This window comes from Chrysemys picta, chromosome 6 (genome assembly GCF_011386835.1).
Source record: "Chrysemys picta bellii isolate R12L10 chromosome 6, ASM1138683v2, whole genome shotgun sequence".
NCBI classification, from domain to species: Eukaryota; Metazoa; Chordata; order Testudines; family Emydidae; genus Chrysemys; species Chrysemys picta.
Genome location: NC_088796.1, coordinates 115557789 through 115585163, shown reverse-complemented (window position 1 = coordinate 115585163; position 27375 = coordinate 115557789). Strand labels below are relative to the sequence as shown.

The 27375-nt window shown below is 41.1% G+C and overlaps 1 long non-coding RNA gene across 1 annotated transcript in view; it reads left to right on the top strand.

Moving 5' to 3' along the window:
* Window positions 1-27375, top strand: part of LOC135972274 (uncharacterized) — a 213159-nt gene that overhangs the window by 42292 nt on the left and 143492 nt on the right. The window contains exon 2 of the long non-coding RNA XR_010588700.1: window positions 12829-12954. This is a non-coding gene — a long non-coding RNA (uncharacterized LOC135972274). The remainder of the gene's footprint in view (window positions 1-12828; window positions 12955-27375) is intronic.

Below are 27375 nucleotides of genomic sequence, written 5' to 3'. Positions count from 1 at the left end.
CTGTTTGCCCCCTCCCCCCACCCCCCAGGTATTAATACATACTTTGGGTTAATTAATAAGTAAAAAGTGATTTTATTAAATACAAAAAGTAGGATTTAAGTGGTTCCAAGTAATAACAGAGAGAACAAAGTGAATTACCAAGCAAAATAAAATAAAACACGCAAGTCTAAAGCTAATAAAGTAAGAAAGTGATTACAGATGAAATCTCGTCCTCAGAGATGTTCCAGTATGCTTCTTTTACATACTAGTCTTGTTCTAGTCTGGGTCCAGCAATCACTCAGACCCCTGTGGTTACTGTCCTTTGTTACAGTTTATTTCAGGTATCCTTTGGGTGTGGAGAGGCTATCTCTTGGGCCAGCTGAAGACAAAATTGAGGGGTCTCCCCAGGGGCTTAAATAGACTTTTTCTTGTGGGTGGAGACCCCTTCCTCTCTCCTGTGCAGAATCCAGCTGTAAGGTGGAGTTTTGGAGTGTCATGGGCAAGTCACATGTCCATGCATGACTCAGAACTTTACAGGTGCAGCCGTTGCTCACATGGTACCCTGGAAATCCCCAACTAGACTTCTTATGTGGATTGGAGTCTTCCAAGGTCCCATTGTCCATTAAGTGTTTTTTGATTGTGCACTTAACTTGCAAATTCTTTTCTTAAGAAGCTGACCAAATGCCCTACCAAGGCTACTTAAAAACAAACAAGTACACAGCCAATATTCATAACTTCAAATAAAAAAATGATACATGCATACAAATAGGATGAATATATTCAGTAGATCATAACATGTGCAGAGATATGTTACATGGCATATGTAGCATAAGACATATTCCAGTTATGTCATATATACATTCATAAGCATATTTCCATAAAGCACTATGGGGTGCAATGTCACAGGAGGGACTATCTCCATCCTTAGAGGTTTTCAAGGCCCAGCTTGACAAAGCCCTGTCTGGAATCATTTAGTTGGGGTTGGTCCTGCTTTGAGCAGGGCGTTGGACTAGGTGACCTCCTGAACTCTCTTCCAATCCTAATCTTCTGTGATTCTATTTTATGAGAGGAGATTGGAACAGCTTGACTTGTTTAGCCTAGTGAAAAGAAGGCTGAGCAGGGATATGATTGTTCTCTATAAATACATCAGGGTTGGTAAACACCAGGAAGGGTGAAGAGCTATTTAACATAGAGGACAATGTTAGCAAGGTCAAATGAGTATAAACTGGGCACGAACAAATTCAGGCTGGAAGTTAGAAGGTTTCTAACCATCGGAGGAGTGTGGTTCTGAAACAGATTGACAATAGGCTTAATTAGTTTTAAGAAAGGGCTGAACAAATTTATGCGTAGGATTGCATGACAGGCTTGCTTGTGATTAGAGGGAGGGAGGGACAGAGTTCTGCAGCCTTGGAGGTTCCTTCTGGGTTATATTTTATGTTCCTAAAGGCTCGTGTTTCAGGGCTTCAGTTAGTCACCTCCAGCAGCTAGGAAGGAATTCCGCCTGTCCTCTCAATGTATTCTGGGTAGTTGTGGGGTCTCCTTCCTCTGAAGCCTCAGAGATGGCCATAGCTGGAGATGGGGCACTGGACTGAGTGGGCCAGCACTCTGTGGTGGCACTTGAAATTCTTTCTTTGACCTGCTTGGCTGGCTGGCTCTTACTCCCATACTCAGGTCTGACTGACTGCCATATGTGGGGTTGGGAAGGAATTTTGTAATTGTCCATGACCATGTGTAGTTTTTCACTTCCCTTTGCAACCTGGAGTGCGGATGACTTATCAGGATTCTTTGGGTTTCTCATTTAATCAAATCCTTGCTATTGCAGGGGCCTCAAGGTTTGATGCTCTTTGGTCTCACCTATTCTCTGTATGTGGCACATAAGAGTTTAGTTTCCTGTGGGCTGTAATATTTGCAACTAATTTCAGTTGTTGGGTTTAGTGTGCAGGTGCTGGGTCATGTTGGTGGCCTGTGGTATGCAGGAAATCAGACTAGATTATCTGGTGGTCCCGTCTCATCTTAATCTCTCTGTAGTGACTCATAGCTTTACATACTTGATCAACAGATAAGGCTCTTCTGTGCTCTAAAAGCCAGGGAACTCAGGTTCTGGCATGCTCTGAAAAGAAGCAAATTTCATAGTCCCTCATTGGTCTAGATCTCAGCAGAAGACAATGGGTCTGATTTTTTTTTGGTCCCCACTGTCTTGCACTTTAAATAGTCACTTCTGCAAAATGGGTGTAAAATGCTACCATTCTGATTAACAGAAGTATTGGGAGCATAAGCTTTCGTGGATAAGAACCTCACTTCTTCAGATGAGGTTCTTACCCACGAAAGCTTATGCTCCCAATACTTCTGTTAGTCTTAAAGGTACCACAGGACCCTCTGTTGCTTTTTACAAATTCAGACTAACACGGCTACCCCTCTGATACTTGACAGCATTCTGATTGTCACATGTTGTATCCACTTCACTCTCACTCTGGCAGTTGTAAACGATGACACAGTGTGAATGCAATCCACTGTTCAGTGTGTGTTCTGCATCCCTCTGTGCCAGCTACCACACCTATTTCTTTAGCTCAAGCTGTGGAGGCTCTTGCTTCCAGTTCTGGAGAGGCCCAGTTCAGTTTCTGAAAACGATCGCTCTCCAGAGCTCAGAGACGGGGGGGAGAGGTATGGAATGCAAGTGTGCGGGGTGCAGGACTTAGGTTATGTCTACATTAGAATGCTTACAGCACCACAGCGGTACTGGTGCACCTACAGTGCTGTAAAAGCTCTCATCTAGCTGCTCTATGCTGATAGGAGAGAGCTCTCTACCATTGGCATAATTAAACCACCCTCAAAGAGTGTCAGGGGGAGAAGTTCTCCCGGTGACATAGTGCGGTGCACACTACCATGTATGCTGTCATAATTTATGTTGCTCAGGGGTAGAATATTCACAACTCTGAGTGACATAAGTTTTACTGACATAAGTGGTAATGAAGATATGGCCTAAGATCTCTTCACCAATGCTTGGGACTCAGGGTGGAAGATTTCAGTTGATTTGAATTTGGTTTTATTAATCAATCTCCCAGGAGGTTCATTGTGAAACCATCTACATGAGGGAATTGAATAGCCTGGCATAAAGGCCAGTGTCATATTACTGGAAATGTTAGGACCGTAAGAAAGGAAGGGTGGGTAGGAATTGGTGTCATTCTGAGACTATCGGCATAGGTAGAAACAGATGCTTCTCATGCCTTCACCATCATACAAGAACTCTCAGACACTTAATGTAACTAAACAGTGACAAATGTACAATTTAGTTTTAAAAAATCTTTGTACAGACTATAGAGCACTGAATATAGAACAAAAGAAGTTGAATTAAGTGGGGAAGATGGGGGGAGGAGGGAGGTTTCAGTGATAATATACAATTCACAGGGATAAAGAAGCAATTCACTCTTCTTCCCCCACCCTCTTTGCCACAGTAAAAGCTTTGTACCAATAGCAAGGCACATATCTGTGTGTGCTTTGGTTTGGTTTTTTTGTTCTGTTTTTGATATCCTGTAAAGCATAAGATACTGACTTCCTTCTGGAAGAGGACTAGTAGAAAAAAAATAGTCTGCTCTATTATTACCATTCCTAGAAACCTATATATGTTAGCGATGCTATTTAAGTGTGGTTTAGTCTCATTGAGTCAGTATTTCATTCCACTGTATCCCAACAAGCTACTTCAATTCTAGGGGAAACAAAAATCCAGGTCCAGCTTACAGCAATGAACTATCAGAATGACTCTTCAGAGCAAGTAATGTGAACTAAACTTACTTGCCAGATGTGTAAAGCCAAACATTTGCTGGGGCTGATCTGTCTGCTTCTGTCACACAAAGATGCACTCATGGGAGCATATGCAATGAAGGATGGTGGAGAGTGCTAGTCTCTCTCATGCGCTGCTTAAACTTATTTATCCCCCACTAACATTCTGCAGATGAATTAGAAATATTTGAGCAGCACTGTATTTCTTTTTCACCTGATGGGGAGACCTGAATCCCTAGAAAGATGCCTGAAGTAAGGACCTGCAGGCCATATCATAAACTTTGTCCTTATTTTCACCTAAAAATAAAATCCTGTTTCTCTGCTGTTTCTCCTTCATGCCAGACTGGTGGTGCTGAATGTTGATCAGCCAACTCTTGATCGAATTGCAGACAGTTGTTTTGGGGGTAGGGTTACCACCTGGCTGGTATTTGACCAGCCTGACCATTTTTTTTTAATGGATTTGCCAGTTGCCAGAAAAATAATTTAATCTGCTTTTTTTTTTTTTATGTGGGCCTAAAGATTTGCATTATCGTCACGATGCCTTGGGATATCTAATGTTAAAAGCCTGTGTCCAGCTAAAGATGCTGCAGTGTTCCACTTCAACGGTTTAAGCAATAACAGATCAAAGCTGTTGAAAAATACAGCAGCTGTCTGCCCACCAACACACAAGCGCACCATGCGTGTCTGTGAGAGAGAGGATTTGAGTCTCATGAGATGTGATCAATCTTCTCTATATGTGTTGTCTCTCTAGATACTATGTCAGTGGCTCTGAACCTTTTCAGACTACTGTACTCCTTCAGGAGTCTGGTTTTTCTTGTGTACCCCCAAGTTTTACCATGTGACGGATTCCCTGGGGTGTAGCCTGGGACTGTGGGGCCGCTGTGCCCCCCTGAACACTCCCAGCCTGGGCTGTCTCTCACAATGCCTTGCTAGTGACAAGCAGCAAACCCCTCTAGGAGCTGTGATCACTCAGCACAACAGCATGTGGAGCCCCACACCCAGCTACATTGCATGAATGCTCCCAGAGCCACTCATGCATCACACAGAGAAAGGCACCAGAGCCAAATCCCCCGCCCCAGCTACCAGCACTGTACCTCAGGACTATACTGTCTTGCAGTGCTCAAGATGAGCAGTGCAAATTTATTAATTGGTTGACCACTGCATCAATGGAAAGTGGATATACACCAGCCTTTGCAAAACCTGAGCAGATTTGCCACACACTTCATACAAACTCACTGGTAAAGATAAACAGTTAAACAAAGTGACTGACTACAAAAGATACATTTTAAGTGATAGGCAAAAAGTCCTGAATTAGTTACCAAAATAAAATAAAATATAACCATACAGTCTAAACTCTTAACCCTATTAGACTGGGCAACATCTAGATTAAGCAGTTTTTCTCACTCCATTGGATATTGCAGTCCATAGTATACAGATTTCACTCTTGAAATCTGGGCCAGTCCCCTCAGTTGGAGTCTTCAGACTGTACTTGTTGCTTGCAAGGGTGGGTGAAGGAGAAAGGCCAAGCCTGGGCCCCTGTGTTCAGGTTTATATCCTCAGTCCATGTTCTTGGAAAACACAAGTCCAGGCATGTCTGGGTGGGCACTGCTGAGTCTCCAGGCAAGGTTAAGCAATTCCCCTGGTGCGGCCTCATGCAGGTGAGTCATTCATTGAATTGTAGCTCCCTTGTTGGACAATGGCTGTTGATGGATTATTTGTCACCCTGCACAATTGTTGGTTACTTTCCTTGCTGTTGCCTCCGGGGAGCTAATAACTGGCTGATTCCCCCACTTACAGCATGTTTTAGTGACACCCATTCAACACAATTCTCATAACTTCATATGCATTAATGATATACATATATGGATAGAGAAATGACTTTCCGCAGATGATAACCTTCCCCTTGATACCTCACACAGCCTGCTTTATATGCAACATCAGTTATATACAGATGAGGAATATGGGGGTTACAGGACGCTCCCCCAAAGTATAGAATGTCACATACTTCATTTAAAAACTACTTGCTTACAAAACCAGACCTAAAAATACAAAAGTGTCACAGCACACTCTTACTGAAAAATTGCTTCTTACTGTCTCATTTTTACCATATAATCAATTGGAATATAAATATTGCACTTACATTTCAGTGTATAATATATAAAGCAGTATAAAGAGGTCATTGTCTGTACGAAATTTCAATTTGTACTGACTTCACAAGTGCTTTTTATGTTGCCTGTTGTAAAACTAGGCAAATATTGAGATGAGTTGATGTACCCCCAGGAAGACCTCTGAGTATTGCCAGGGGTGTACACACCCCTGGTTGACAACCACTGCAATAAGTGGCTGTTGTTGGGGGGAGGGGTTAGGGTTGCAGCATGTTTGATTTTGGTGGGGATGGGTGCAGGTTTTTTGGCATTTCAAAGTTGATAACTCTATTTGGGGGTCATTTATCCAGCACTTGATTCACCCAACTCATGCTTTTCCAAGTACCACAATACATAGACCAGCTTACCTGAGTACACATGGCTATTTTCATGGTAGCCCATGTAAGCTTGGTTCTACCACCATTTTTAGTACATTTTATTGCTTTTACGTATGAGAGGATCAGATAACTTAAGAGCCCCGCACATACCAAACCTCCCTTGTTAGATGTGAACTTGAACTGAACCTTTTTTGACTTTCTGAAGTATTCAGATAAATGTTTCTCCTCCCCCCTAATCCTGATTTGTCTGGCACTGACATCAGAAGCAAGAAAATACAAAAAGAGGCTGCCCTTACAGTTTTTCCAAGCAGGAACAGAAACTAGAATGTCACATTTTCTGAGAGAGCCTGTTCCCATGAGATTTCCAGGCCCAGTTTGTAGAAGGTTCTGATACTTGGATAACCATTTAGCTAAGGCCTTTGTTGCTTATCTCAACCACAGATAATCTCTTTCACTTGTGTGTGTATGCAAATAAATTTGTTCTGAAAAGTAATTGAGACTTCCAGTACAAAGCATTATCGTGCTAAAATAGTGTCTTCCTGCCTCTAACCATAGGGCCTAATCAAAGCTAATCAAAACCACTGGGAGTCTTTCTGTTGAGTGCAGTGGGCTTTGGATCAGGCCCATAGTCCTTCAGAGAAGTATTAACTTACAAAGAATGTAATATAAACTAGTGGAAGTTTGTTAACTTAAGAAAACTTTATATTGTAAAACCGGTAATTGGTGACTACAGCTACCACAGCTTAGGTCCTTTGCTATAATACTTAAACATCACCATAATCACATCAATGGTGTAATTGGCCACACATTAAAGGACTGTTTTTACCCTTTAAAGTCTTTGTTAGAAATGTACACTGTGTGCCTTCTGATTCATCTGGCTCTGTTTTTCCCTCCTGCGTTTGTCTCACGTCACTTCAGCATGCATATTTAGCAAATTTTAAAGAGTAGCAGAATATGTTTTCTGTACCCTGGTGATAATGATTAGCAGATCAAACAGAATCCTGGCAAGATTAAGAGGAAAGAACTCTCATAAGCTCATGTGGGTGAAGAAGGAGGGACAAGGATGGCTTTGAACCTAGGAGATTCCCACACAGGCAGCTGACTACATTGCTGTTTTGTCATCAGATGATCAAGGGGAAAAGAAAAATGATTGTGAGAAATTTGATGACAGCTCTTTGTCCAAGCTGCTTTTATATCAAGGTGCACTTCATAGTCTATTCCATATTAAGATATAGTTTTACTAGAGCTGTCAGAGACATTTAAAAATATAAACATTTTAATTTAAATGGCCTTAAAGGAGTATTGTCTGCTGCTTTTTATATACTATATATCATCTTAAAACATTTCCATTATTTTCATACTTTTTGGGGCCCTGACCCCGTAATGAAATTTATTAAATATTTTGGATAGTTTTTCTACATTTTCAATATTGATTTCAATTACAACACAATACAATGTGCACAGTGCTCACTTTATATTATTATTTTTATTACCAATATATGCACTGTAAAAATGATAAACAAAAGAAATAGTATTTTTCAATTCACTTGATACAAGTACTATAGTGCAATTTCTTTGTTGTGAAAGTGTAACTTACAAATGAAGGTTTTTTTTTGTTACATAACTGCACTCAAAACCAAAACAATGTAAACTTCAGTGCCTACAAGTCCACTCAGTCCTATTTATTGTTCAGCCAGTCGCTAAGACTAAAAGTTTGTTTACATTTACGGGGGATAATGCTTCCCCCTTCTTATTTATCATGTCACCTGAAAGTGAGAACAAGCGTTCGCATGGCACGTTTATAGCCGGCATTGCAATGTATTTATGTGCCAGATATGAAGGGGAATACAAATGCTTAGCATTGCACTACATTACTTGTAATGGGGGGAACTGAAAAATAGTATTTTTTTTACAGTGCAAATATATGTAATCAAAAATAAATATTAAGTGAGCACCGTACACTTTGTATTCTGTGTTATAATTGAAATCAATATATTTGAAAATGTAGAGGGACAAGAGGCATTCAGTCACATGAGATTGAACAATAACAGGTCTGTGATGCCCTTAGATGTCCGGGGCTGCACTTGCTCTACACTGACTGGCTCAGCGTGTATCTACCCTACATCGACAGGTGTGGGTAATCCGTTGAACCCCATTCATGATGGGGATCGGGGATTGCAACTATTCCCCATGAACAAGGAATTCCCAGTAAATGCGGGTCATAAACTCGCGTTATGTCCCTGCCCTTTGTACACACCACCTGTTGCCACTACCGATTGGATCATTGAGTGAGGTCTTCAGATCGGTCCTGAAAATGTAGAAAACATCCAAAAGTATTTAAATAAATGGTATTAAATAATGGTATTCTATTATTGTTTAACAGCATGATTAATCGTGATTACTTTTTTTAATCGCTTGACAGCCCTAGTTCCTTACCATGCAGATGTTAATTGTAGCAGAGAAAGATGCAATAGACCTCTAGTAACTTCAGTCTTTGGGTCAAATAAGAGAGAGGGAGCAATAGAAGTTTAGCCTGGTTTTGGTAGTATTGTCTGTTTGCTAGAAACTGACAAGCTGCTTTTGATTTGAGTGAAACTTTCAAAACTGCAATAGCGTAAATGAGAGAGACTGAGAGAGCGTCCTCACAAGCCTTATTCAGAAAGCTCACTGCACAGGGATAAATATCCGTTTTAGTTTTACTTTCAGACAAAAGCCACATTTTGCCCGTATCAAGAAAAGAGACAATTCCATCAAAAGATTATACTTTGCAAACTGCCCTCAAATTATGTTTCTACTTAACTTCTTAAAAATTCATCATTAGGCTTTAAAAGAGATCTCCACTTTCCCCTTCTGACACTTATGATTTCACTACTGATTTCTCAGATTCCCACCCAGTCTTTGCATGAAAATCAAAAAGAAATAAAACTGAAAAGAAATGATTAAACTGAAATGTGAAGTAGAGATTTCTTTAAAGTCATTTTCTACTCACTTCCCTTTAGTTCTCAAAGGAAATTCACTTAAAGGAGTTAGAGCTTTGATCACCATTCATCATTTCTCCCCTGTTTTTTCTTACTCTTTACCGTTGCTTATCTGGGCTAGCAACACGGTTTTTCCCCATAGGAATCATCCAGCTATGTTTCTTTAGAGCCAGAATTGCCAACAAAGGCCCTTATTTTCCAAAGCAAATAAGCATTTTTTTTTCCTCTGCATAAAAGGAGCATACTATAAATGGCACTCCTGCACCTCTCCAATCTACAATAGGTATTCTCAAAGCTTCTGAGCAATGTCCTCATGAGGACTTAAACTCTTGCCTTACCAAATGAAAGGCTTTTAAGATGATATGGCCTGGTGCATCAACTGCTCCCAGACTCTCCCCTCTAATCCTGGAGTCCCAGATTGCAGCAGTGACCAGAAACTATTTGTTTAATCTTTGACAGGTCAGTGTATTCATCCCTTTAACCACTGCAACTTGCCATAATTATTTGGATGTGAACTCCACTGCACGGGCCTTTTTCTAGTAAATACTAGAGCTAGGAGCATTATTTATAACCAGGGATTTTGTGAATTTTGCCTCTTGTTGTCATTGTGGAATGTCCTTGAACAGACTGTGAATAGGTAGTGTCTCATCCCCATACAAAGCAATGTGTTGTGTATATTGTGTAAAACTCTAAGACGGACCAGTAGATAGTCACTAAGTGCACTTAAGGAGTTTACTGCCTTCCTGATTTTTTTTTTTCTGTCATCCATGTATGTCTGAATCTCAGCTACAAAGAGTGGAATTAGATGTTTATAATAGCCTGTTTGTCCAGCTGTGGGGGATCAAGTCTGTCCTCCTGATGTCTCTGTCAACTAGTGTCCATTAAACACCTTTACTAGTCTAGTCATTAGGACACAGTATGAACAAGAGAGGTAGCCATAGCAACACTGGAGAGAGAAAGGAGCCTGTCCAAAAACACCCTTTGGTCCCATGCAAATGCAAGGGGATAATCCTAATATGGGCACCAGCATGGTTTCATTGTCACTTCCTCACAGGTTTGCCAGTGAGAGAGGCCTCAGTAATCAAATGCACATACATTTTTTTCACAATGTGACTGGGCAAATTGGTGATCAAAACTGTGGGACTCCTTAGGAGTACAGAGGAAATGGTATAGTCTGTTGTCACAGTGCATTAGTTCAGTGTAACCGTGGGAAGAGAGGGGGTTGATCTGTGGGCGACACATTTAAAATTATTCTTTGGAGAGACTCCGTGATGATAATGGTACAATGTTGGCAGGGACTCCAAAAGGGGAAGAGCATGAGGGACATCCTGTAGAGCACCTTAACATGGGTGATAATGGGTAAAGAGGAAGAACTCCTCATACTTCGAGAATGTCCATATACCATCTCGTGTTTGGGAAGGCTGATACTAGTGCAATAAGAAAGTCTGCATGGACAATGGTTTCTGTGTGTATTACTCTGCATAGGCAAACAGCAAAGGTACAGACTATAATACCTGGTCATTTTAAAAAAGGCTAAAATTATGAGTGTGGGCGTATTTTTCCATTAACACCAACAGTCCCAAACTATGTGACCAGTCTAGTATATCGGTTGATAGAACAGCCTCTGTAAGCCCCTAGGAAAATACTGCAAGCACTGTCATAGTACGCAGAAAAGGCTGCGTGAGCAGCAGCGTGACTCAGGGTCCACTCCATTTTTCTCATAGTTGTGCAATGTGTCAGGACAAGTGTTCCCATTTCTGAGTTGGCCCAGCAGATGCATCAGCAGCACCACTAGTAGAGCCTCAACTGCACCTACGGGGCCCAATGATTTCACTGCTGAGTAAGAACCTCTGTTGTACTGGCAGCTGAAGAGGGATGTTTAGTTGGCTCTGGTTGATGCAGCTGTGCACCTAGGTCATCCTCCCTCGAGCATCTGCTCGGAATGCCTTATTAGCAGGTGCTGTAGTCACCAACAGGCATACTTGCATCTCCACACAGAATGCGAGAGGGCTGTTTTTCATTACAAAATTAATCATGCAGTCTTCCAGAATACGTGGCCAATCATAGGGAAGAAGCACAAACAGCCGGGGATAAGGTGGAGGCAGGGCCAGCTCCAGGTTTTCTGCTGCCCCAAGCGGTGAAGAAGGGAGAAAAAAAAAGCCGATTGGCAGCACTTCGGCGGCAGCTCAATCGCGCTGCTCCATTCTTCGGCGGCACTTTGGCCGGCGGGTCCTTCACTCCCTCTCAAAGAGGAAGAGAGGGACTGAGGGACCCGCCGCCGAATTCCCGCCAAAGACCTGGATGTGCCGCCCCAATAGCGGACCGAGTGCCCCCCCTTTGTGTTGGCTGCCCCAAGCACCTGCTTCCTTAGCTGGTGCCTGGAGATTATCAATAATATGTACCTCATTCATTATGTACACCATAGCAAAAACCTGCCAGAAATTGTCTCATTTACACAGAAAGGACCCACTGACTGCTTTGTTCTTTGTTTCCTCTGGAGGCCATTTCAGTTCCAAGAGAGCGAGCCAAAGGCTACCAACCTCTGTTCTCGGGAGCAGGCACTTGGCAGACAACACAGTAGACAGCCTGGCAGCATATTAGCGCCAGACTGCCATTTATTAGCACATGCACACTCTCTCTCCCAGTTGTTGTTGTTGTTTCCATGGTTTTGGAGAACCATCTTTACAGGAAGAAAAAGATTGCTAGATCTGTCCACAAATTGATTAGAAAAATACAAGGACAGAATTTCAGCATTTCTCCACTTGTACACTCGCAAATTACATGTACGTGTACTTGCCCCTCTGCTTTGTTAAAAAATTCTAACTCTTGCACACCCACTTTAAGTAGCATGAACCCTCCAAATTTTCCAGTTACTTGGAGTTGATTGTGAATTACACAAAATACCCTATTAAAAATTACTTGCTGTTCACAAAACTTAGAAAATACAGTGTTGGGCATTCACATTCAAAAGGAAAAAATAAATAAGTTGAAGGCTTCTGTCATGAAGACACTAACATGGTAAGAACAGTTCAAAAGTTATTTTAATGAACAGACAACCTTTTTTCTTTTGTTAAATTGCCTAAATAAGTTCAAGAGCTGGTAGTTGGGCAATTCCACATGGATTTGCTTATGCAGAGCGGTGCAGTCCTATGTTACTGTAAAGATCAAAACTTGTTAATTTGTGAGAGATCAGCTTAATGAGTGCATTGCTTTTTTTGCAGGGTACTGAATTCCTTTTTTGGAAGATTTCCCTGTGGACTCTATTAAAACTCTGTGTGTAGTAATAATAAAAATAAGTCATTTTCTGTTCACATCTCTAACTTTGCCTTTCAGAAATGACAGAATCACAACATAGTCATCAACTGATGGAACCTAACAGTTTTAAACAATAAATATTTTAATAAGCATAGTAGCTTTCTGTAATGTAGAGATTAGACGTACTTATCCATTCATCTAGTAAGGCTGGCTTTCTGTGTTTCAGAAGCTTAGCTCTAAGCCCTAACACTTGGTAAAAGAACACAGAAATCAATATTAATTCTGTCTGTGACTAAGTGGAAAGTAAATGTGCTGCTTATTTTCACCTATCTGAACATGACCCAAATCTCTTTGCAGGTATCAAAGAAACCTCATAGAGTGAGAATTGGACAGTGTGGTGTCTTTGTGGAGTGTTTGGTGGGTGACTTCAACTTTCTATTTCCACTTGTGGCATTTGAAATTGCTGTCAAGTTCACTGTCTGGGTAAGTGCAATCTGAATTGGCCGTGGGTGGGACAGGAGAAATCAACAATGTAACTTACTTTCCTACATGAGAACTGAAACAATAGGAGTTGTAAAGTGTTCCTTGTCTTAATTGTATCTTTTAATGAACTGGTGTGATTAGAAATGTTTAATCATTGCTACTTGAAGGAATTTGGTACTAAGCGACTGCATGTTGTGAGGTTTTTAAGTATATGTAGGAATTGAATGGAAAAAAGCACTAACTAGATTTGGAATTGCATATTTATAGTCTTTTGGCATGTCTTTCTCTGTTCTACTTGTTTTTCGACTATCCACAGCTGCTGAGAAAAGCACAGTATTGTCAATTAAAATTAAAAGTTCTCCTTTTTCCTCCGTTAGCCTTTATATACTATTTCAGTTATTGACTGGCATTCCCCTATACATGTGATAATATCTTCATTTAAAAATTATTTTATTACAAGGAAATTGTTGTTAAAAAACAATAGCAAGGTATAAATCACATAATATATTAACTGGGTTACTAATACCGTCTTAGACTATAATTGAAATAATGATATCTTATTTTCCTTTTACTACTTCTGCTGTTTGCTTGCATCTCACGCATCTTAGAAAGTGAAGCTGTGTGGCAATTCTCATGCACTAGCAGAACACTGTTGTAGCTAGGGCTCTCGTCCCGCAGTGAGCTCTGCATGGGCAGACCCCTGCACCTGCACAGGGCTCCAGAATAGATAAGGAGTCTCCATGGGGGCATTGGGGTCTATTAATGTGGCGCACATTGGAGGATTGGGACATATGTTAGCAACAGTGCAGTGGAAGATTTAGCTTCCCCACCCCCCTGAATCTGTTCTCATTTGGATTGATTTCTTTAGTTATAAAACCGTGCACTTTATATCTAATTACTTGACAGTACCCTTTTCACAACTTGTCAAATCAATAATTGATCCATTTTATCAGATTCCTTTCATAGCTGGACATGTATCTATTGGTGTAACCTATGCAAAACTGCATTGTATTCGAATGACACCAGTGAGTTTGCAAAGTTCTTTTATTAGAAACTGGTGGTGCAGTGGCTGGGTAGACAAATTGAGCAATGAACTTGGATTCAGCAATAGTTTGCTCACAGTTTTGGACATTTAGAAAACTGTTATTAAGAGAACAGATGCTGGCCAGAAAGCAGAGTTACTCTTTCTTTCATTGTCCAGCCATCCACAGGATTATTTTAAACTTCCAATTAGATGGCCGCTCAATAGAGGGAGAAGGAACTACTGGTTAACAGATTATCAAAAGGACAATAGCCACTGTAGTGTTTTCTATACACAGAAAGCAAAACATGTGCTTTCAATGTATATGAATTTTACTGTAGATTATAGAATACAACAAACCATCCAGTATAAAATATCCATGAGAGAGAGAGAGCATAGGGTAGCTCTCACCCTTTGAGATCTTCCATCTTGAATTGTCTCAAAACACTGCTCATCTAGCAAAAACACAACTTCCATTTAAGGGTGTATTTAAAAAAAACAGAAAAACTTTGCTGCCCAGAACCACAGTTAGTGCTCCATGAACCACCTCTCTTATGATGAATCAAACCCACAATTCTTGGGCTCCAATGCAATGGTGCTACTGATAGGCAATACTGACATGTCGCTGAAGGCGGAAGCTATTCTGTGTAAGGCATCGGTAGAAGAGTACAAAAGTCTTTTGGGTCTCAGGAGCATGTATGCACACCCACACAGTTTCACCCCCCGTTTCAGGTTTGGACAAACCACCAAAACAGAATTCCTGGGGGTGAACAGCAGCTACTTTTCCCCCTGGATTGGGGATTAAAGCCATGAATAAACAGCCAAAGATACTCAAATATTTCAGGGAACCTGACCTACCTTTTGAATCTGTAACCGTTTGAACCCAGGAAAAGTTTTACGCACTTAGAAACAGGTATCCTAAATGCAGTGATAGATTTACTTAACCTGGTCTCTGTCCCTTTGCCTTATTTTCATGCATTATCTGGCTTCCAGGTATGAATATTGTGCTCTGTATCTGTTCAATATTAATCCAAATGAATTCACATGGTCATCAGCAGATGATGGGAATAAGCTTCTTTGCATTCTGGCAGACCACAGAGGAATGGATGGCTCGTGTAATGAGGGTTGACAGCGAAGACTGCAAACACATCTTGGATAGCCAAACAAAAAGATCATCTTCTCTTAATTTCAGATGTAGTACATTATAATGTGACTTATCACTATTATAGTTAACTGGCTGTAATAGCTCAGTCCTATTTTAACTGCATTATATATTAGCTCCTTAGTATGGTATTTAAGATGTGTAGCCAAGCACACTGCTAAAGGACAGAAAAGTGTGGTAAGCTCCCTGAAAAGACAGGCAAGTTTACGGTGTAACACAAACAGTACTAGATTGTGCTTGGCCATTATGTAGGATATAGGGGCTTAAGAAGCTTCAACCTCTTTGTGTGGCTCATGCAAAGGCAGAGAACTTGTAACAGTCTCTCTGAGCAGGGACTGCTTTTCTCTCTTTGCCCAGGAGGCAAGGCCATGGACCCAGTTCTACCCCCTTCCAGACCAGCCTGCAGACTGGAGCTGGTACATGAGGGAAGCAATCCATATCTTCCTAGTGCATGGTGCAGAGTACGCATACCGCTCCCCATCTCCCGGGTTTTCCTTTGGGTGGCTCTGTACTGTTCCCTACATAGAACTTTGTACATGTCACACAATACTGTCCATGGTCCTGAAGTGACAACTCACATGGTAGTTTATTTCATATACAGGATAGAGTACTGTAGTAAAGCCTCTCACATCCCATACTGTAGCACTAATAATCACACCCTGGTAACACTCCTGAAAATACCATTTTTTGTAGCACTTTATGGTAAATGCATTATCTATCAAAATGTTTAAATCTGTGGCTGGGTTAATTAGTCTGCTTGTACCTTAAAAACACAGGGCCTGATTCTGATTTCAGTTGAAAGAGAGCAAATCCATAGCTGGTAGCTGGTGAAGTTACTCCAGATTTGCTGCACTGCTGTTTACATCAGAATTTGGCCCACAGTACCTGCATCTACTGGGGAGGGAGGTTCCCATGAACGGTTCTAGTGCAAACACCAAACAGTTTTTGTTTTACTTTTTTAAACTTTATGGTACTTTCTTTTAGTCTCAGTTGAGTATATTTGAGGGGAGAGGGTGTGATTTTTTATGGCTGTTCCTCTCCAATGTGGATCTTGGAATGATCATCCCAACTTCAGTCATTTTCAGGCTAAGTTATATAATGTGTTCTACTTACAGTTAACTGGAGGCTTCAGGGAGTATAGAATCCGGCTGTTGTCATCCGAGAATGAAAACTGAGGGCATGGTGGGACAATCTTTTTAAAGCCCTGACTATACTGAGAATTGGATATCTCTGACACCACTGCTTGTCCAGGACTGTGTTGCAATGGCCAAAAGAGAGTGATGCTCATTTTGCAGGTTCCTAAAGTTAAACTTTCCAGAAGCAATGACAGGGCTTTCTCTGAGAAGAGGGTCTTTCATTTAGAATGAATTCCATTTGCTTGGTTGCCAGAACCTGGCTTTGGCAGCTTAGAGTCCATTTTTACAGCATGTTCGATTGTTTAGCTTTCAGTTAATTTGTGGTTTTTGTTTTTCGGTATCGGAGCAGTTTGCCTGAAAACATGTTTTGCCACAACGGTGGCAGTAGACTTTTGGCTGTATCCATTTTGGGTAGCTTTTGTATTGTTTCCATTTATAACTCTTGTAAGAACTACACCTACCAAGGTGGCAGACAGTCAAAGAACTATAAAAAAAATAAAATAAAACTGAAGAATAAAGTAAGCAGGGCTCTTTTTCTATAGTATTGTTGGATCCAGCTGGCCTTTGTTTTTTAGAAGCCTTTGCGGGGAGAGGTGACTTATTTCAGTTCATCTGTTAAAATATCTAAGAAACATTTATGTGAATCTGAAGTCTTCCCGCACCATCAGACATCACTTCTTGGTGCACGAACAAGCTTCTGCAGCCCCTGTCTATCCTGGTCCGCTCTTTGAATGAATGTCCTCTGTGTTAAGTCCCATAAGTTATCCTTCTCTGGGTAGTGATCAATGGAGGATTTCTTTCAATCGGTTCTTTTTGTGTGTTTCTCCAGCTGCCCGTAGAAGATGCTCTTACAGAAACTTGCACTTAGTGAGAATTTAGGCCCTTCTTGCAAATGGACACATTGGTTTGGCTTTATGTATGTGACTAGTCCCATGGACTTCAGTGAGCCTCCTCACGTGTGCGAAGCCAAGTACATGAATATGTGTGTGTAGAATAAGGGCCTGAATAAGGTGAGTCTTTTGTTTCTTTGCTATGATAGTGGCATTGCTCTTATTATAGGAGGCCATTCCAGCAGTATGAACGCTCTTCAGGCAGGGAAATGATCCAAACATCACAACTTGGTGTCTATTTTTAGAAAGTATATATTTTCCCTCCAAAAGACAGATGTCTGTACAACACAAAAGTGAGTTAAAGTTAATACCCAGAACTGGCCTTCACTTTTAAGAGCTTTCATTGACCATAAAACTGAAGATTAGAAAGTTGTTTCAACAAGTAGTCTCTGTATTTTTTTCAGTAACTAGCTAGCAGTATGTGTTCCTTCTCCAGATGACCGGCACTAGTAGTCCATGATGTTTCTCTTTCCTTGCCAGAAATTGATTTAATCATAATGTTGTCTTGGGTGTAGTTACAGTAAATTCAGAGCAATAAAGTATATCCTTGGAGCACTGGCATGGTTTGTGATTGCTTGGGAGAACCATGACTATACCCAAATGATTTTTATAAGGAAATCAATTTCTAGCGAAAGTCAGTGAGCAGGGAAAAGAACAGAAAAGATTTAGAAAGTTTCTTGGAAGAAAACAAAATGGAAGTAAAACAGTGATTTTTTTTTTTTTAGAAAGGGCATCAGCTGCTAGTGTGTATAATCCTGCCTAGTAATTCTATGCTCTGGGCCTGTATCATTCCAGAATTCTCAGACCCACTAAATTGATGGCAGCACGCTCTCCGGTCGACTCCAGTACTCCAGCTCCCCAAGAAGAGTAAGGGTATGTCTACGCTACCCGCCGGATTGGCAGGCAGCGATCGATCCAGCAGGGGTCAATTTATCGCGTCTAGTGTAGACGTGATAAATCGATCCCTGAGCACTCTCCCGTCGGCTCCTCTACTCCACTGCCACGAGAGGCGGTGGCAGAGTCAATGGGGGAGCGGCAGCAGTCAACTCACCGTGGTGAAGACACCGTGGTGAGTAGATCTCAGTACATCGACTTCAGCTACGTTATTCACACAGCTGAAGTTGTGTACCTTAGATCGATTTCTCCCCACCCCCCCAATTTTTGACCAGGCCTAAGGTAAGTCGTCCAGAGAGTGTCTCCCATAGATGCAGTGCAGTGAAGACACCAGGGTAAATTGACCTAAGCTACATCGACTCCAGCTATGTTGTTCACGCAGCTGGAGTAGTGTAACTTAGATCGACTTACCCTGATAGTGAAGACAAGCCCTGAGTTGCAAATGTCAGAACCCACCACAGAATCCTCCAGAGGCAGAAACAAAATCTGGAACACTGAGGGCATTAGTGATTCACTACCCCCCTTATTAAAGAATATGTAATTTTATGCAATGGAAATCTGAGTATGCTGAAAAAACAGGACAAGTGTTTCCACAGAGTTCTGCTGGCCCCATCTTTGTGTGTACTGGAGCTGAGTGTTCCTGTCAGAGTGGAAGGAATGGTATTGTGGCCCCAGAACATGACAGGAATTCAGAAGCTCTGTATTCTGTTCCCAGCTGCATCACAGATTTCCTTTGAATTTGAGCAAGGTGCTTTGTGTATACCTTTGTTTCTCCAACTGTAAAAAGGGATTATACCTGCCTGCCTGGGGAGGGTGTTGTGAGGCTTAATTTCATTCATCTGTGTAAAGCAATTTGAAATCTTTGGGCAGAAGACACTATAGACAATGCAAAGTATTACTGTTAAGGGGGCAGAGGAGATAAATTTGTTCCTGTTAGACCTGAATTTCATGAAGACTTGTATTGTGTGACATAAGGCATCAGGGTATTCATTTCCACGCCCATGTACTTTTCAAACTTGAGTTTGATCATTTGAAAATCAGAGTATTTGGGGATAATATGCTCCGCTCCCTGCCCCTCCCCAGCCCCACATTAACCACAATCCTTGAGCACAGGGTATGTACTGAAGGAGATACAATGGACCACTTGATTTTATGTGTTTAGTTCAGGCAGGTGCTATTTTGACTACAGGGGGTGGGGAAGTGGAACACTTCCCAAAATAGGATCTCTAACACACTCAGCAGATGGCCTGTGAACAATCTAATAGATTAAGAATTATTTGTAGAAATGATTTGGGCCAAATCCAACTCCTGTGGCAGTCAATAGTCTTTTACAAATTGTATGAAGTGAGAATTGGACTGGGTCTATTGTGAATATTTTCAGATAATGAATACAGTAAAGAAAACTGTAGGGTGTGATTGGCAATTCACCAACTAAAGATTATTCCTTCATCTTTCTACTACTTTATATCCTCTTTCTGCTGGCATTGATGGTTATATTGCTTCAATTTCATCTTGGCTCTTGCCCTTTCAAAAGTATGATCGCAAGGTGGAATAGTCTTTTGATTAAGGTACATTTCAGTGGATTCAGTTCCTGGCTCTGCCGGAGACTTCTTGTTTGACCTTGAACAAATCGCTTAATCTACCCATGCCTCAATTTCCCCATCTATAAAATAGGGATAGAAATACTTTGTCTTCTATCCTTTGTCTTGTTTATTAGATTGTAAACTCTTCAGGACGGGGGGACTGTCTCTTACTATGTAGATGGATGTACAATACATACAGAGCGTGGTTCCAATAAAGGTTGGGACCTACTGACACTACAATAAAACAAGTAATTAATAATTTATCAAATTGGGATGACAAATCAGGCCTGATCTTTCTCTTTTTTGCCTTGTGTATAGCCAATGCACTTGTTCAAAGAAGGCTTGAAACTTTGCCAGATAAAAACAGTAGCGTTTTACAAGCATTTTGCACAGGTACAGATGACTATATGAGGTAAACAGCAGTATAGAATCAGACCATTATGTCCAGTAAATGAGTCCACCTGATATGTATGTTTGATATATCATACAGTAGATCATCCATGATATTAACATATATAGAAACAAATACAGTAATTACATATGTTAATATCATGGATAATCTACTGTATGTGGAAATAACAATTTTCAACTTAGTTTTAATACCAAATTTGTGATTTGTGACAGGGAACTATACACTTACATAACAATGGAGCCATTAATGCTGGGCTCACTCAGACCCAGAGCAAACTGAACTACTGCATACCTGACAGATAAATAAATAATGAACATTTCAAGAATGGAGGCTTGTGTGGGATCCTCAGCCGGTGATGCAGAACATTTAAAAAAAAGGCTTGGAAGGTACAGAAAGTCAAGGCAAAACACTTAGTAAAGTGCCTTTCACGCAAAACGTTTCAGAGCTCTTGAGTGGAATATATACCTTCCTTTAACAAATCCTCTATCAAAGGTTCTTCACAAGCACAGCTGTGGGCCTGTACAAATTGGAAATTGTACAATTTCCTGTTCAAAGAAGTCAAGAAACAAGCAAGTGTAATAGTTACTGGAAATAAAAAAGGAAATGTCCTTTTTTGGATGCTCTTCTCTCCTTGCAAAATTCATTCGGAGTACCTGCCAGAAGATCAGAGAGAGAAATACAAAGGGGGAGAGAGAAAATCTCCACCCTCAGCCCCATCAAACAGCTCTGCCACTGGTTGCAAGGGCCTCCTAGAGTCCACATATTTACTTCCTTCAGCCTTTGTTTCCACACCCCTTTTTTTCAGGTTATTTACTTCCGGTGGACCAAACCCTGAAGTCCTTATTCAGTCCTTACTCAGGAAAAATTGCACTTTAGGAATGATCCTCTGTAATCCTAGCCACAATGCAGCAGGTATATAGTTTGTAGGTGGTGGAGCAGAGAGAGATGGGTCTTCAGTTACTGGGGTTGTCTCACTTATCTTTTTTGTAGGCTAGCACCGTGATAGACTTCTGCCATATTCCCAGCTCCTGGAAGAACTGTTTGCAGTTGTTTGAAGATGGCAGTGAGTACCAGGAGATGGGGATCTTGTATTTTTCAGGAGGACATAGCAAATGCTGTCTTATTCCTGGGACTGTGGTGTGTCTTTTTTGTTGTTTGTTTTGTTTTTTTGGTTGCTTTTTTTTTTTTTGTCTTCATGATCTGAATCGTTGCCACAGCTGTATCTTGATCTGCTATGGAACATTGCAATAACAATGTATGGGCACACTAGGGACCTGACTTTTGAGAAGTAGGGAGCACAGACATCTCCCACTGAAACTGGGGGAACTGAGCACCCAGAACATCTGAAAACCAGCCTCTACAGCTATACATTTGTGAGATATAATGCTATGATATAAAGGTCTTACCAGTACAAATTGTATTAGTCGTAAGTGGCAAAGATCATCCCAAATTAGTGGTAAATTTTAAAACAAAAAAACCCTTCATATTTGAGGCGAAAGAAAGCAATATTTCTTTATCTGGTTTTTCAAAAGAGGTGGTAGGGGGAGGAGAGGGACTAAAAGAACGACAAACAGCAAACAAAACTGTACTTGGCATCAACAAACTGCTAATAGTATGCTGTGCTTTGAAAATGTTTATTACTATAAAATGTAACTGAGAAGTCCCTGCATTGCTTGTTGCTCTCCTCAGAATCATAAATAGTACAGTCATCCCAAGCTTATGGCAATACAAATAGGAACACAGGAAATGTCACACCAGATCAGGCCAGGCACCGACCAGTATTAGATGCTTCAGAGAAAGTTGCAAGAAATGCTGCAATAGGCAGTTAAGGGAAAATCAGCCCATAGGGCAAATTTCTTCCTAACTCCTCTACTTAGTGTTTCACTTGTGGCCTTTAGGATTTACATCCCTCCCTCTTTGTTCTGGAGGCATTTTTATTATTCCTCCCATTCTTACCATTAATGGTCTCACTAGTCGCACAAATGTTGAATCCATTTTTGAATCCTGTCAAATTCTTGTGATCAACGATACCTTGTGGTAATGAGTTCCACAGACTAATTGTGCAGTGTGTGGAAAAAGGTATTGGTTTTAAATTTGCGGCCTTTCGAATTTCATTGGCTAGCCCTTTGTTCTTATATTATAAGAGAGGATGACCTACTTTATTTACAACAATTGTCATTTTGCCCACCTTTATCATCTCCTCTTATTTGTCTCAGTTTTTCTTCAGGTGGAGTTTTTTTCTCCCTGTTTCTCATCATTCTCATTACTGAACTCTGAACCCTTATTTCTGCTATATCTTTCTGAGATAGGGTGGTGAGAATTGAACACAATGTTCCAGGACAAGGGGTAGCTCTGATGTATATAATAAAAATATACATGATCAATCCCATTCCTTTTCTATTCTAACAAAGAGTCTGAAGTGTGCTGTACATTGAGGTCTTCATAGAGCTGTCAACCATGATGCCAAGGTCTTTTTCCTGAGAAGATGGTTAATTTAGAACCCAATCAGGTGTATCAGCAGTTCACTGTTTTCCCTTTATTATATGCAATTTTGCATTTATGAAGAATACATTTCATGTGCCGTTGTTTTCCATTCACCTAGCTTTGTTTTTCTTCACAATCTTGTCCAGGCTTGACTAAACTAAATTTTGTGTCCTACAAAGCTTGCTACCTCACTGTTTATTCCCTTGTATAGATTACTAAAAAATATAATAAACTGCTACAGGCCTATTACTGATACCTGTGGCACTTCACTGTTGAACTTTTACCATGATGAAAATTCAATATTTGTTGTTAGTATTTGTTTTCTTACTCTTATCTGATCCGTGACAGTACTCTTCCTCTCACCATAACTACTTGGTTTCTTCAGTTGCCTTGAGAGATGTTATCAAAGGCTTTTTGAAAGTCCTGTATTTTATTCATATGTTGAAAGCAGACATGCCAAACCCAGGGGGAAAAATGCAGACATTGGGCTTGTTTTTGGCTTAGTTGGCTTGTGAGTTGCTTGTTGACTAGATTTTTGAGTCAGGGGTGCACAATGGGCCCACCACAGTCCCAGACGGCACATCAGGGGGATCTAGTCACATAGAGTGTTGGGGTTCTTAGGGATTGGCTTGTTTTGGCCTTGTTTTGAAATGGGATTAGCTTGATTTTTGGCTTATTGTAAAAGTTGGATGCTTATTTACCATGTGAAAGTTGGCAACTGTGGTTGAAAGACTTCTAATAGAGTAATATAACATAGAGCATGTATCAAGAGGTTACAACAGGAACCTGGAAATCCAGTTTCCTGAGTTCTTTTCTCTGTTCTAGTGCTGACTCATTGTGTGACCCGTTGCAATTCCGTTGACTTTTTCTGTACCTGTATTTACCCATCTGTAAAAATGGGTATAAAATACTTAGGTCATGTCTACACTAGGAGTGTGTTTACCACAATAGGAATATCAGTACATTATGCTAGCAAAGCACTCATAGTGTGGACACATTAATACTAGCAAAGCTGTACTTTGACTCAGTATAACAACCCCCTCGCCTCACCAAATGAAACTAGCTGTGGTGGTAGGAGTGTAGGTTTGCCAGTATAGCTGCATTTATACTAGGGACTTCAGCCAGCGCAGCTATGCCTGTCAGAGATTGTGCCCCTTCACATCCTTGACCGATATAGCTATGCTCGCAGGTCTGTAGCTTAGATCTGGCTTTAACCTGGCTCCCAGAGGCAGTATGAACTTTAGTGAATGTTTGTATAGTGCTTTGGGCTACTTTGAGGACAGGCACTTATATAAAGTAAGTGCAAAGTAAAATATGCTTGAGAGAGTGAATTAGATAATATCATCCTGAGTGCATATGGAATTGTCAGACTAGAAAATTCCAACACTATAAGGATTAGAGACATTAGCCTAGTTATAAATAACGGTTAAATATTTTCCAGTACGTGTATTGGATGCCATTACAATGGAATTCAGTGTTACTGATCACTGCTTGTAGTGTGCCTTGGATGTAGGTGGGTTTCTTCCTTATTTCCATTATCCTGACTCCTGGCTGATTAGATCGGAAATGATTTAATTTTCATTTCTTTGATGCTTTCAAAGGCAGGGAAGAATTTTGCACCTCTGTGAGTGCCACTCAGCAGCATACAAAGAACTTCACAGCTAGTGGGAGTGTTAATTAGAGCCAATTATGAGTTCATTGACCTGCCTTGGCACCAAATTGCAGAGAGAACAACTTGTATGGTGGGGAATTTAGCTATGCTGCATGTGACTCATTCGGGAAGCTCACTGTTACATGAATCTTCATGTAGCGATCAATCAAATCGGATGATCTACAACAGGGTAGGAGGGAAAGAGTTTCCCCCAATTAATCTAAATAACAAAATCCTATTGAGTGCTGCTTCAGCTACTATTCTTCAAAACCAAACTGGTTAATAAATTAATCATTCCACTGTGACCATCCTCCCTGCAGATATTTTTGGAGGAACGTGCCTAGGACTCCCCTTCCACTCCCTATGCTAGCAGAAGTTTTAATGCTTCTCCCAATGGGTAGCAGCAACCAGCAGTGCTATACCCTATTCTTGCATTTAAAAACATTTCATAACCTATTCTAGGAATTGCCCATTATGCCTCTGAAGCCTCCAACCATGAGACTATTGGGCATTTGTAGATTATAAGTAGGGCTGTCAAGCAACTAAAATAATTAATCTCAATTAATCACGCTGTTAATAATAGAATACCATTTATATAAATATTTTGGATGTTTTCTACATTTTCAAATATACTGATTTCAATTACAACACAGAATACCAAGTATACAGTGCTCACTTCATATTTATTTTTGATTACAAGGACTCGTACTGTAAAAGAACAAATGCAATAGTATTTTTCAGTTCACCTCATACAAGTATTATAGTGCAATCTCTTTATCCTGAAAGTTGAACTTACAAATGTAGAATTACATACCGAAAAACCCCGCATTCAAAAACAAAACAATGTAGATTTTTAGAGCCTACAAGTCCACTCAGTCCTACTTCTTCTTCAACCAATTGCTCAGACAAACATTTGCTAACATTTGCAGAAGATAACGCTGCCCACTTCTTGTTCACAATAAGAAGAACAGGAGTACTTGTGGCACCTTAGAGACTAACAAATTTATTAGCGCATAAGCTTTCGTGGACTACAGCCCACTTCTTCGGATGCATATGCATAAGTGGGCTGTAGTCCACGAAAGCTTATGCTCTAATAAATTTGTTAGTCTCTAAGGTGCCACAAGTACTCCTGTTCTTCTTTTTGCGGATACAGACTAACATGGCTGCTACTCTGAAACTTGTTCACAATGGCACTGTAGTAACTGGTGTTGCAAGATATTTATGTGCCAAATGTGGTAAAGATTCATATGTCCCTTCATGCTTCAACCACCATTCCAGGGGACATGCGTCCATGCTGATGATGGGTTCTGCTCGATAACAATCGAAAGCAGTGCAGACCGACGCATGTTCATTTTCATCATCTGAATCAGATGCCACCAAGAGAAGGATGATTTTCTTTTTTGGTGGTTCAGGATCTGTAGTGTCCGGATTGGAGTGTTGCTCTTTTAAGACTTCTGAAAGCATGCTGCACGCCTCATCCCTCTCAGATTTTGGAAGGCACTTCAGATTCTTAAATCTTGAGTCAAATGCTGTAGCTATGTTTAGAAATCTCATATTGGTACCATCTGTGCGTTTTGTGAAGTCTGCAGTGACAGTGTTCTTAAAATGAACATGTGCTGGGTCATCATGAAAAAAGACTGCTATAACATGAAATATATTGCAGAATGCAGGTAAAACAGAGCAGGGAACATATAATTCTCCCCCAAGGAGTTCAGTCACAAATTTAATCAACGCATTATTTTTTTAACGAGCATAATCAGCATGGAAGCATGTCCTCTGGAATGGTGGCTGAAGCATGAAGGGGCACACAAATGTTTAGCATGTCTGGCACATAAATACCTTGCTACTTGCAACTACAAAAGTGGCATGCAAATGCCCGTTCTCACTTTCTGGTGACACTGTAAATAAGAAGAGGGCGGCATTTTCTCCTGCAAATGTTAGCAAACGTGTTTGTCTGAGCGATTAGTTGAAGAAGAAGTAGGACTCAGTGGACTTGTAGGCTCTAAAGTTTTACATTGTTTTGTTTTTGAATGCTGTTATGTAACAAAAAAAGTACATTTGTAAGTTGCACTTTCACAACAAAGAGGTTGCACTACAGTACCTGTATGAGGTGAATTGAAAAATACTATTTCTTTTATCATTTTTACAGTGCAAATATTTGTAAAAAAAATTATATACTCTTTGATTTCAGTTAGAACACAGAATACAATATATATGAAAATGTAGCAAAACATCCAAAATATTTCATAAATTCCAATTGGTATTCTATTGCTTAACGGGGCCATTAAAACTGTGATTAATTGCGATTAATTTTTTTTGAGTTAATCGTGTGAGTTAACAGCAATTAATCAACAGCCCTAATTATAAGGCTAGAATGGACTACTGTGATTATGTAGTTTGACCTCCTGCATATCACAGGCCATCCAGTAATCATCCAGGCATTCTGTACCCTCTGTAATAAACAGATTACCACTAGCAGGGAGACCCAAAGTAGACAGCAGCAGCAGCAGCATTGTCTGGCAGAGAAAGACACCACCATCAAAACAGGAATGTGTGCAGGCCAATCACCGGTATCAAAGTTCAGTTTGACTGGAGGGGGAGGCAAAAGTTCAGTCTGCTTATTAGTCTGGCCAAACCAGTGCAAAGGGCAGTGTGAACCCTGCGGGATCGCTATGAAGGCACTGGGAGTGAATCCAATTCAAGAGATCTGCTTGGAGCCCTGATGATCTTGAAGGTTATGAATAAAGATATAATTCAGAGCTCTAGTGGTAGGCCAAAATGAGGATAAGTTCCTGCTGCTTATTCAACATTCAAATACAATTATTCCTTTAGCTCAGATGATCTAGACATGTGCTTTTGATCAGGGCCGGCTCTGGTTTTTTTGCCGCCCCAGGCAAAAAAAGCCGCTGGCCGCCCCCCGCCCCCCCACCCCCACCCCCCCGCTGTGGGGGAGGAGGGCGGCCGGAGCCCTGGGAGGAGGGCGGTGAGCCCCGGCGGGGGCTCGGCTCTCCCCCCGGCGGCCAGAGCGCAGGGGGCAGGGCGGTGAGAGGGCGGCGAGCCCCAGCCAGGGCTCGCCGCTCTCCCCCCGGCGGCCGGGGGGAGGGCGCCGGGGGGACGGCGGCCAGAGCACCGGGGGAAGGGGGGCGAGCCCGGCCGTGGCCCCGCTCTCCCCGGGGGCCGGAGTGCCG